Genomic DNA, 11,881 nt, shown 5'->3' with positions numbered 1-11,881 from the left:
TTTCTATAAATACCCCAAGACTTCACCTTTCCGTGATCTGGTTACAGTAATTTTATCAAATTCCTGTCTCTGGCAATCATCAAGCAGGGTTGGCCTGCTTCTGCTGAGCAAGTGACAGCTCTTCCGCTTTGCTCTTTTTGCAGTGAACTGAAACGTTTTTATTTGTTTCTAAGGTTGGGCAGAACCGAAGGGTTTTGCTCCGCTGGGTTTTAAAAAAGAACACAATGTTTTTATTCCACTCTGCCAAAACACTGGAAAGGATAATGTGAGTTTGGAATAGATCTTCTAATTCACTCAAGACCACTCACCAATAATCTGAGGCTGATGTTTGTGCGCACACATTTGTGAAAGAGACAGAGCACACATGCAGGAGTTCCAACGAAAAAAGATATTGCAGGGGGAGGTAGCTACAGTGTAATAATAATAATAATAATAATAATAATAATAATAATAATAATAATTATTATTATTTATTTATATCCCACCCATCTGGCTGGGTTTCCCCAGCCACTCTGGGCGGCTTCCAACAGGATATTAAAATACAATAATCTATTAAACATTAAAAGCTTCCCTAAACTACAGTACCCAGAATTCTTTCAGAGAACTCAAAAGGTATATGAGATACTTGTTTTGTTTTAGCTTCCCCCTCAATAAATTGCTTCTTTGTTCCCAGGGTCTTGGTCTCAGGAAAGTTAAAATGACACACCACCATATGTTCTAAGGTCTCGTCCAGGGCCAAAAATATTACTCCCATTGCAGTAGAAATCTCCCTGGATGCCCCCATATGTGGATGATTCAGCAAGAAAAGAACTGAGAGGAGGAGGTTGCCAGGAGTAACAAGGTGAGAGTCCCATGGACTGCAAGAAGATCAAACCTATCCATTCTTAAGGATATCAGCCCTGAGTGCTCACTGGAAGGACAGATCGTGAAGCTGAGACTCCAATACTTTGGCCACCTCATGAGAAGAGAAGACTCCCTGGAAAAGACCCTGATGTTGGGAAAGATGGAAGGCACAAGGAGAAGGGGACGACAGAGGGTAAGATGGTTGGACAGTGTTCTCGAAGCTACCAGCATGAGTTTGACCAAGCTGCGGGAGGCAGTGGAAGAGAGGAGTGCCTGGCGTGCTCTGGTCCATGGGGTCACGAAGAGTCGGACACGACTAAACGACTAAACAACAACATGATGTCACCACAGGAAGAAAGGTGTCCGTTTGAAACAGGAGTGGTTTCTGCAAGTGCTGCTGGGAAGGAGAAGGAGGATGTAGGCAGAACTGCATGCTGGCTGGCTGGATCAGGCTATTACAGAGAGACACGAGGATGGTGCTGCTAGGAAGGACAAGCCCCTCTTGGGATGTAAACGCTGTGAACTCTCCATAAAACTCAGGTGTAAATATGTGTGAATAAAACATGTTTCTTAAAGGAACACAAACCCTGGTTAAGTGCCAAGACCCCTGGAATCTTGCAACCAGTCGGCAGAGATTGGTGTGGCCTGGAACAATGAAAAATGAGAATACAAAATATATACTAAAAAAAAACCAAACAGGAACAAACCAACAACCCCTTCCCACAAAACATTTCAAAGGCCATATCAATCAGCCAAATCCTGGTTATAGAGAAAAGTTTTCATCTGGCACCTAAAGGCGCCAGAAAAGGCCCATTCTCGTGTTGCCACCCTCTGGACCTCATGTAGAAGAAGGCCTCAGGTGGTGATTGTGGGGTCCAGGTCAATTAATATGGAGAGAGGCAGTCCTTGAGATACTGCGGTCCTGAGCCATTTAAGGTTTTATAGGTCGAAATCAGCACGTTGAATTGGGCCTGGAAACTAATTGACAGCCAGTGCAGTCGGGCCAGGATCAGTGTAACATTAATGTAATATGCTCAAACCGTCTTGCCGCAGTCAGCAACCTAGCTGCCGAATTCTGCACCAGCTGAAGTTTCCAAACTGCCTTCAGAGGCAGCCCCACATATAACGTGTTGTAGTAATCTAACCTAGAAGCTACCAGAGCATTGACGACAGAAATTAGGCTATGCTTGTACAGATAGGAGCTGAACTGGGCCACCAACCGAAGTGGATGGAAGCCACTCTGCACCACTGAGGCCACCTGAGCCTCAAGTGACAGCAAAGGATCCAGAAGTAGGACAGCATAATGTGTCTTCGTAAAAGACTCTTGATTTTTCCTTTCCTTCCTTCCTCTATTACCGCATGATAAGGCGATGAAATGCTATGGTGGTGGAACTTGCCATTGTAATTAGACTCAAGTGATGGAGCACCATTGCAGAGAGCTGCCAGCCAGCCAGAGGAAAGGTTAACCAGAGCCCTGTGATTCCTGACAGAACCTGCAGCCACGTGAACGCCATTTTGTAATTCTTCAGAGGGCTGAAATTGCAGCCGAGGGTTCTTGAATTTGTGTTTGTTCTCTTTTCTGGCAGAAACTCAGAATGCTGAGTGCTTTCTCCTCATGGGGCCATCGCTCCCATTCGTATCCAGGAGAGCTGTTTACAGACTGCACAGGGTGGGACTGCAGAAACAAGATTGTTTTGATTGTTCTCAGAACAGTGCAGTAGGAAAAGTCTTCAGTGTTTTTTTTCTCCTGTGCCACAGGGGAGGGAAGAAAAAACACCAACTGTGCTTCAGTGACATTGTATGTAGGTCATATGAAAGCTGAAGACAAGCACAATTAGAAGGTATGTTTTCTGAAACTGCTTCACAAACTTAACTGATTTTTGGAAAGAGTATGGTCACCTCCCTTTCCTTCCCCTCTTTTAAAGATTTTTTTAAAATAAGCAGCAGCAGGATAATAAGCAAACAAAGTGATAAGCACTGAAAGGGCCTTTTGGCATGGCCTCAGAAAGCATGTCCCTCCCAACAAGTTAAAGTGCAGCTTAGCCCTTGCATCATACTCCGTCCCCCTCCAACATTTTGCCAGTGAAAAATGCAGGCGGATTATTTATGGGGCAGATATTTAGCTAAGGGTCAGAGAGCCTTGTTGTAAAGGAGCAGTTATGCTGCTATTTCCTTCCCTCTCCCTTTGGAAAAAACAACAATGCTAAATCTGCTTTTGCAGTAGTGAGCTTTGCAGGGGATTGAGCGGCTTTCGAAGAATGTTAAAAACCCTTTCAAATTACCTAAACATTAGAACAGATGGCTAATTAAATGACACCGTTGCTGCTGCTGAAGAGAGGGAGGTGGGTGAAAAAGAACAAATCTTAAAAGAGCTACTGTGGTAGAGAGTGGGGAGAGGCAGACTAGAGTTCAAATCCCTGCTCAGCTGTGAAGCTCATTGGGTGACTCTGAGCCAGTCTTTTCCTCTGAGCCTCTACTACAGGGTCATTATGAGGATATACAGGGAAAGGAGGAGAATCATGTAAGCTGTTTCCTTAATGGCTGCAGATGAATTGGATGGGAAAAGGTCAGATTGCTAACATTTCAAAAACATAGCTGTCAGCTTTTCCCTTTTCTTGTGAGGAATCCTATTCGGAATAAGGGAATTTCGCTTTAAAAAAAGGGAAACGTTGACAGCTATCTTCAAAAATCTAAAAGATTCATTGATTTAAAAAATCTGCCAGTTTAAGACCAGAGTTAAAACTACTTCATGTTGGCTCAAATGCCATAAAGCCAGGAAATTGGAAGCTAAGGCTAATTACATAACAGATGTGTCCCATGATCAGAAATGATTTGCAATGTCATAAACTGTGTTTGCTTACAACTTAAGTGCCATGCACCCAAATCCATATGCGGAGGGTGGAGTGCCTGGAACCACACTGTACTGATTCTATATTGCCTTATGAAGCATCTGAGCCATAGGTAAAGGTAAAGGTACCCCTGCCCGTACGGGCCAGTCGTGTCCGACTCTAGGGTTGCGTGTTCATCTCGCTCTAGAGGCTGTGAGCCGGCGCCGTCCGAAGACACTTCCGGGTCACGTGGCTAGCGTGACGAAGCTGCAGCTGGCAAGCCAGCACCAGCGCAGCACACGGAAACGCCGTTTACCTTCCCGCTATAAAGCGGTCCCTCTTTATCTACTTGCACTTTGACGTGCTTTCGAACTGCTAGGTGGGCAGGAGCTGGGACCGAATGACGGGAGCTCACCCCGCCGTGGGGATTCGAACCGCCGACCATACAATCGGCAAGTCCTAGGCACTGAGGTTTTACCCACAGCGCCACCCGTGTCTGTATCTGAGCCATACTGTGTTGCTAAAGGCCTCTATTGGCACTCCCAGTCAGGCAACTTTGACTCAGAGCTTATATTTAAAGAAAGAAGTAAGTCTCTATCCCACCGAGAAAGAAAGTTAAGAAGCAAAATGTGTACCCTTCTAAGCCATTTCTGCGAAAAAAAGCCAGCCTGTCAGGATTTTTAGATAATGAGTTTTGATTGATAAGTGCATTGTTTGGACACCAGTAAGTAGGAATCCCTGGAGTCCTAAAGAGTTTTATTTTTCCTCTTCCATTTATAGCACTTTTCCAGCTTTTGTCCAGTAGTCCTTGGAATCTCCAGCATTTGCCCTTCCTTCCCTTGCAACCAGAATGCATCTTTCCTGGGTGTGTTTATCAGGTGCTCCCTAGAAGTTATATTTTGTAAATGCTGTTATGTGATAAGTGAAGGTGGATGCTGAAGAATCCCCTCCCCAAATGACAGGTGCAAGATGTGAAAATTATGCACAGATGTTTTGGCAGGACCTAGAGCCAGACACTCAATAAAAATTCACTGTGTAGTTAGTTACCTTATAGTACAATGTCAACTCAAAAGTGAGTCTCTTTGTGTTTAATGGGGCTTATTTCCAGGTAATGGGAACAGGATGGCATTGGGGGGGGGGGGGAGAAGGTTATTGTGCAATGAACAGCTCTATCTCCACAATCAGGACGAGCAGGACATGGCTGATTTCCTACGGCAAGCATGAATTTGTCTAGGGTGTTGAGAGAAGCAGCAATGACCGCATTTTTCCTAATGCCGGCTAGGGATGATGGGTGTTGATGAGAGACCAACATCAGGCTGGGGAGAGGGGGTTTCATCTGATGAAGTAGAGATGAGAGTGGAACCACTGTCTCCGACCCACACGAGGTAATTAAGAGGCTGTGATGGGAGTAAACAGCCTCCCGGCCCCCCCCCAAGCAAATGGGGGGACTGCCCTTGCCTGCTGTGCCCTATACCACCCCCGAATTTGAGGGAGTGGGGGCACTAGGCAGAAAGCCCTTGTGTGGACTTCGGCGCTCCTGGACGCTGTCTCTGATTCGCACCTCTAGCTGCAGCAACTTCAAAAGAAACAATTAGGAGGAAGCTAATGCACATATTTCAAGGAAGAAGGGGGAGTAAAGACTGCTAATTGAAGAGATCTCTGAGAAAAAAGACGGGTCGGATAAGCAGGAATATATCATGAGAAGACACACCAAGGCTCGGTATGTCGGCAACGGGACTGGATGGGGGGGGGACTTTCCTTTCTTTTCTCTATCTGATTAACCAAGTATCCCCCCCACACAAGTCAGAAATGCCATTTAAATGACCTAAGCTGATGATTTAAGACTGTGTGGAGATAATTTTCTAACCAAAAGCATGTTTTAAGAAGATCGTGGAAAGTATAAGAGCTTTGGGATGACGCAGTAAAAAATAGCGTCGCCATTTTGGCAAGTTCTGTCAAGAGACTTATGTCTGGGAGGAGGAATGGATCTGTTTTCATATTGTGGGCGAGCCTCCTCAGAGGGACTAAAGAAGGCGACAGATTTGCTAAGATTAATGATGGAAAGAGTGCTTTAATTTATGGAAGTGATGATATATGGAATCCATCTTGATATGGTGATTGGACGAACGGAAAAATTCACACAGGATTATAACTGGTGTTTACCTGCTTAAGGAGATTATCAGAAGAGACCATAAGGAAAAAAGAAAAATAGATGAATAAGATGAGATGTGGGAACAGCAAGATGGGACTGGATAGAATTATGAACATTATTTGGACAGATTTGTGGATATTAATGCAGCAGCAAGAAGATGATTGGAATCCCCTTCGGAACTTGAAATATGGGTCCCCCCAACAAAAAATTTAAAATTTGGCTTTGTAATTCGGAATTTATGTGATGTAATTTGATTTGATTTGATTGGTCGGTTAATAAAAATTATTTTAAAAGAGAGAGAGAGAGAGAGTGGAACCACTGCGAATGTTTGTGGGTATGTGAATCCCACCTGAACAGTCTGGAAGCACTCATACTCCAACTAAACCAGAAGGCCCTGTGGGGATGGAACAAAGAGCAAAAGATAAACTCACATGATCCAGCTATGAGAGAATGCATATCCAGGCGGCAGCTGTTTATGCTTCTGGCAGCAGGGCAGATGTCCTGGGGGGAAACATGAATGTTAGTGTGACTGGAAGGATTTCCAGAGGGGTAGACATGCTAGTCTGGCTGTGTGTACACACTTCCATTCACTCTACATTCTGTGTGTTCCCACTGCTGCATTGGGAAGTGGTGTACACACAATATTAGCTACAATCCTTATATATCCTTGTGTTTCTTATGAAATACAGTACCGAGTCTCCCTCCTCAATCAGCATTGATCCGAATCGAGAAAGAGAAAGACCTGGCTGCGTTTTGAGTTGGTAATATGTACATAGCCATGGCTGCAGCAAAAACAGCAAAGAACATTGAGGCACCATAAGTTGTCTTCAAAGTACTCAAAACTCTTTGTTGTTTTTGGAAAGAAAGAAGTGGCGTAGAATAATAATTCAGCAGTGAATTATTGCATGCTGTTTCAGAGTCATGAAATGCCCCCTCTCAGGTTGCTGTTGAGGCACTCCTTTAGGTATTTCTGCTTGCCACTTCCTCATTCTCTCCAGGAACCAGGAAGAGCTAGAACTCTGGAAATTTCAGACTTTCTCCCTTTCAGGCTCTTTTTCCTCAAATGGGAAGCTATCCAGGAAGCCTATGCTGGGTGGTCTGCAGGGATCAGATGGACTGCAGCAGCACCACAGATGAGCTTTGTAGTCACCCTTCCTCCTCATGTGTTGTGTTAACTTGGCCTGTGGGAAATTATTTCCACTGTTCATAAGTCCACAGGACAGATCCTGTTGTGAAGCCTTTACCTGGCATGTATTGTCTCCATCACTAGAAAAATAATTTCCTTTCCCCTCACTGAGTGTGAGCTCATGTAGTTATTTGTGTTAGCACACGGAAGTGAGAATGTATGTCAGAGTTGTGTGGTCCTTGGCACTGTTCAGTACAGTACCCAGTATGATTAACCCATGCCTTGAAAATGTGTGAAGGCAATTTTTCCATTTGTTTGACTGTTGATTTACATATTATTTAAATACTGTACTGGATACCACATGCTTTCAATAGCGGGAAGAACGGGGAGTTCCACAGACAGATTATAGTCTGAATTCAAACAGGAAACTGTAAAACAGTAAAATAATATACAATACCATACCACAATATAAAGCAATAAAAAAATCCATAAAATGCAGTATATGAACAATGACGCAACAGCATCACATTAAAAACACCAACAAAAGCATAAGCACACAGGGCATCATGTAACCGAAATGTGTGCAGGATCAGGGATCAGAGAGGGATCAGACGATGACAAACCAAATGTGTTCTATGCGCTGTGAAACAAAATCATACATAGTATTAGCAGGAAATACTGCAGTGCAGGCATGGCCTCTGGCAACAATAAGATGGAGAGTGAAGCATATGACTACCGGTCATGTGCTGTGTTGCGACATGGTAGTTTCACTTGAGTAAAAGCTGTAGGTGATTATTATTGTCCCCTGAGCACATTGCATCTGGCTCCCCACACAGCTGACCCAAGTTACTGTTTTGTGCATGACTACCACTGGTGGACCTCAAGGTTTTTTTGGGGGGGGGGACACATTTAACAATATGTTTATGACTCTGATGCCTGTCCTCAGGCTGCTTTGCAGGGTTGTTGTGAAGGTGAAATGCAATAATCCCATATATTATATAGGGCTATTGGAGGAAGGACATGATAAAAATGTTAAACAGACATTATGCATTTAGAATAGGCTGATTGAGCCAGAGATATGGAGGTTGCAGCAACTAGTATTTTTCTGTCATAATCATTATCCAGCTCTCTTCATCTTGGGTGATTCAGGGCCTTTTTCCACAGAAGAGGAAAGGAACAGCATAATAATGCTGCAATACAACACCACAATAACTCATAATAGGCCAATGTGGTCGTTCTGCAATTATTTACGCTTTAAGTGGTTTATGTTCCTTTGGCATGGCTGCTGCACAGCACATCCTGGTTGTGCTCTGAAAAGACTCACCCATCATCCCTCAGCTCACTGTTCTCGGCAGGTGCGTTTTGTTGTGTTTCTTTCAGAATACACTCCCTGTGCTATCAACAACTCATGGTTTTGACATCCCTTTGGTTACACTCCAAGATTTTACCTCAAGTGCCCATCATCCTGAAGCACGTTTGCTTCTAAGTGCTAAATTTTCCTCAGGTGGCAGCATCATGTGGGATGAAATGAAATCTGTTGGGTGTGCATTTCATTCTTTCTGGGGGTGTTTATTTCTAATGTGCCATTTAGAAGCCAGTTCACTGGGATCAGTTGGATTGTACGACACATTTTTCCTTCAGGGTCAAACCTCTCTTCAAGACCAAAGGGTGAGATGGGCAGAAGTTTCAGTCAGTCCTTTTAAAAGAGATATTTTAATCATCCGCTTGCTGGTGCTAATCTCCATGCTAAACCATCATCATTATTATCTACACAAAGATAACCGAAACCCTACACCAATAAAATGATTAGTTATTCTATCTCAATATGATATACACAGTGTATACATTGGTTGTACTTGTATAATGTTATGATGATGATTAACATTTGTAAAATTACATCATGTAATGCTAAACAATATCTGTTTTTGGTAGGTGTGGCCGAAGTGTTAACGCTGTCCAATACTGTGACGCTCTGGGAACTTTGGGAGGATGTAATCTGGACATTACCCAGTATTTATTTATTTATAGTTATTGCATTTATATCTCACCTTTTCCTCCAAGAAGCTCAAGGTCTTCCCCTCCTCATTTAATCCCCATAACAACCCTGTGAGGTAGATTAGGCTGAGAGGCAGTGATAGGCCTCAAGTCACCCAGTGAGCTTCACGACCAAGTGAAGATTTGAACCCTGGTCCTAGTCCAACACCCTAACTGCTATTCCAGTCACACTGACTCTCTTGTTGCCTTGTTGTTTACTATTTCTGGAAAGAAAACGACTTTGCTCCATTAATTTCCTTGAACATGTGCCATAATAGGTAGATAAAGAGCAAGGCCATGTCCCAGCCAAGTGAACATAGCCCTCCATTTGTGACTTGAGGGATATTTTTATTTAACAGCGTCGCTTTCCATCATCTGCAGTTGCTGCCTCTGAAGCTGCTCAAGGTTCTGTGGGCTGGTTGCGTCACGTAGCATATAAATGTTTAAAATCGGCTTTGATGTTCCTGTGGAAATTAGCAGCACGCTGTCTCCCACCTCTCAAGGCTCTGGGGTTTCAGCTGAGTCTCCTCCAGTGCTGTATTTTAAAATACAGTGCTGTGCAAGGGGATCAAGGCAGGGTGATAAGCCGTCATGAATGTTCTTGTTCTGAAAGTTTCTGTTCTGTCACCCAGGCTGAGAAATGGTCTGATGCCGAATTGAAGGCTAGGAGCAAAACACACATCTGTGTCCACAGACTGATAGGGAAGCATGCGATAGAACACCACAATGACTTCAAAGTTTTGTACAAAGGAAGCAAACCTCTTGAGGGAAGACTTGGGAAATTCTGTCATTGAGAAATAAACCCAGCTTGCAGAATGTGACTCAGTTCTCTCTCTCTTTTTAGACCATGCTTCAAAATTTGTTGTGTTCTTTATCAGTGATTAGGATTTAAAACACAAACTGGACCCTGACTTTAGAGAAAGTGCTATGCCACTTCTGGTCTAAAGTCTGCTTTCGTATGTGTCACTTGACTCCCTGCATGGTCATATCTGACTCTTGCAACAGAACAACAGAGTGATGAGTACAGACACAGCTGTTCTTGAGCCAAGATGGGTATGTTCCCTCTGAAAGGACAGGCTGGGGTTTACTGGGTGCTTGTGGATCCACTTTTGCTGCTAGAAGCTCAGGTAGCCTCAGTGGCTAGGAGTGTCCTTTACTAGCTAGGGCCGGTGCATCAACTACAGCTGTCCTTGGACAGGGATAGTTTGGCCACAGAGATCCCTACATCGGTAACCTTAAGACTTGATTATTTCAGCATGGCCTTGGGTCTGGTCTAGAAGTTCCAGCTAGTGCAAAATGCAGCAGCTAGACTGTTGACGGGGCAGATGATTGCCAACATATAACTCCAGTGCTCAAAAGCATGTGCTAGCTGTCCATACGCTGCTGAGCAAGCTTCAAGGCTCGTGTATCAATTTACAATGCCTTTATAATAATAATAGTAATTTTTTTATTTATACCCCACCCATCTGGCTGGGTTTCCCCAGCCACTCTGGCGGCTCCCAACAGAATATTAAAAACACCAAACATTAAAAACTTCCCTAAACAAGGCTGCCTTCAGACTTCAGTTGTTTATTTCCTTGACATCTGGTGGGAGGGCATTCCACAGGGTGGGCGCCACTACCGATAAGGCCCTCTGCCTAGTTCCCTGTAACCTCACTTCTTGCATCAGGTAGGTAGCCATGTTGGTCTGACACAGACAAAATTAAAAAATAATAAATAAATAAATTGTCCAGTAGCACCTTAGAGACCAACTAAGTTTGTTCTGGGTATAAGCTTTCGTGTGCGTGCACACTTCTTCACATACACTGAAACAGAAGTCATCAGACCCTTATATATAGGGTCCCTCCCACTATATATAAAGGTCTGGCATCCCAGAACATGGTGCCCCAGTTTTTGCCTTCAAAGGACCCTTCCAACTGAGATCAGACAAGCACCCCTCCCTGTTGAATATCTGGTTTCATAGTTCTAACAGGTTTTTAACTTTTCTGTGTAATATTTTCTGTATACTGCTTAGCGACAGTTGCAGTTAAGTGGTACATAAATTGCTTAAATAAATAAATATAAACAAATATTTCTTTCAAAGCTGCTGTATGAAAAAGAGGGAAAGCACAATCAAACACAAATACACACACCTGTAACTGCTAACAGACGGGCATGTGAGGTAGCGCTGGCCAGCAAATCAAATAAAAACCTTCTAAATGCCAGAGCACAATGGATGTTGTGGGCTTAGTGCACATGTGCCTCTGAGATTTATATAATACCGAACTCCTGCGGCAAAGACTTCGACAGCCGCAGCAAGGAGACGAAACAGCTTGACTTCTTTGTGTGGCAGGGCTATAACGAGACTCATGTGGCGAGTGAAAGCTGATGCACTCTACAGTGGACTCTTAATAATTGCTGTGGGTGAGTATTAAAGGCACATGGCAGTTCTTATGCAGCTGACTGTCCTCACAAAATCTCACCTTTGCTAGGCCTCCTCTATACCAAGAAAGCAAGCGCAGGTAGTTACTACTGATTGCTCAGCATCATATTGATAGGGGCTCATACCCTCCCTTGAGACAGATAGAGAGAGAAGATATCCCTGAGTCTTACACCTCAGGTGCTACCAGAACCAAACATGTAATTATATTTCATTATAATTTAGAATAATATGTTGATGAAGTCAATTACTTAAAAAAGAATAAATAAGATAGTCTACACTTGGGCTGTAGGTAGGGATATACTGGTAGATTTATGGGTGGTTTAAAGCAGATCAAGGAGGATTTGTGACTCCCAATGGCACAACAAAACGACTTTCCCCCCTCCAAATTATACTGCTGAAATGAAAGCTCAACAGTGGGTGGGCTTTTAGTATGGAAGGACTGAGTGCTCAGCTAGTTCTGGTACTCAGAATAATTA

The 11,881-nt window shown here is 43.6% G+C and overlaps 1 long non-coding RNA gene across 2 annotated transcripts; it reads left to right on the top strand.

The window, feature by feature from the left end:
• Positions 1 to 8,112: 8,112 nt before the first annotated feature.
• LOC310756392 lies at positions 8,113 to 9,804 on the top strand. Of its 2 annotated transcripts, XR_014544851.1 has the most exons (3): positions 8,113 to 8,617; positions 8,882 to 8,959; positions 9,616 to 9,804. It is a non-coding gene; the product is annotated as an uncharacterized lncRNA (long non-coding RNA). The 2 variants fall into 2 exon arrangements; XR_014544850.1 differs by lacking the exon at positions 8,882 to 8,959.
• Positions 9,805 to 11,881: the final 2,077 nt, after the last annotated feature.

This window comes from Podarcis filfolensis, assembly GCF_964270895.1.
Source record: "Podarcis filfolensis genome assembly, chromosome: 2".
Classification (NCBI taxonomy): domain Eukaryota; kingdom Metazoa; phylum Chordata; class Lepidosauria; order Squamata; family Lacertidae; genus Podarcis; species Podarcis filfolensis.
This window is presented reverse-complemented; position numbering and strand designations above follow the sequence as displayed.